Source organism: Etheostoma spectabile, chromosome 4 (genome assembly GCF_008692095.1).
Source record: "Etheostoma spectabile isolate EspeVRDwgs_2016 chromosome 4, UIUC_Espe_1.0, whole genome shotgun sequence".
In the NCBI taxonomy this organism is placed as follows: domain Eukaryota; kingdom Metazoa; phylum Chordata; class Actinopteri; order Perciformes; family Percidae; genus Etheostoma; species Etheostoma spectabile.
In genome coordinates this window covers 33,237,711-33,238,100 of record NC_045736.1, presented here as the reverse complement: position 1 = coordinate 33,238,100, position 390 = coordinate 33,237,711, and the positions used below count along the sequence as shown (strand labels likewise).

General features: G+C 35.6%; 1 protein-coding gene across 1 annotated transcript in view; it reads left to right on the top strand.

The window, feature by feature from the left end:
- Positions 1-390, top strand: part of LOC116687811 (polymeric immunoglobulin receptor) — a gene marked incomplete in the record, with an annotated part of 13,335 nt that overhangs the window by 8,042 nt on the left and 4,903 nt on the right.

Sequence of the window (390 nt, the reverse complement as noted above, 5' to 3'; positions counted from 1 at the left end):
TGAGACATCTCACTTCTGTTCCATCTTTGTTGGGAATTATGAAGACCTCAGATATCAGAAATGTTTGGTGCCATTACTATTAATTTCCCAAAGTATGGTCACATCCTCTCCCAAAATATAGTTCTGTATTCTGTCACTATCACGTTTGGTTATTATGTCTTCAAATAAACATTTAGCAGAAATGGAAATCAATCTGCCATAAACAACAGATTACAATTAGAAATGTACAGGTAGTCACAACAGTTCACAAAGAGACCTCTGTCGGGTAAGAAATACAAAGAAATATTGTAAATACTACAAGCTATACTCGATGCGATTTAGAAAATGAAAAATACACAATCAGCCAGTGTAACAGGACTGACCACTGGTTAATCCTGAGAGTGTCTCTGA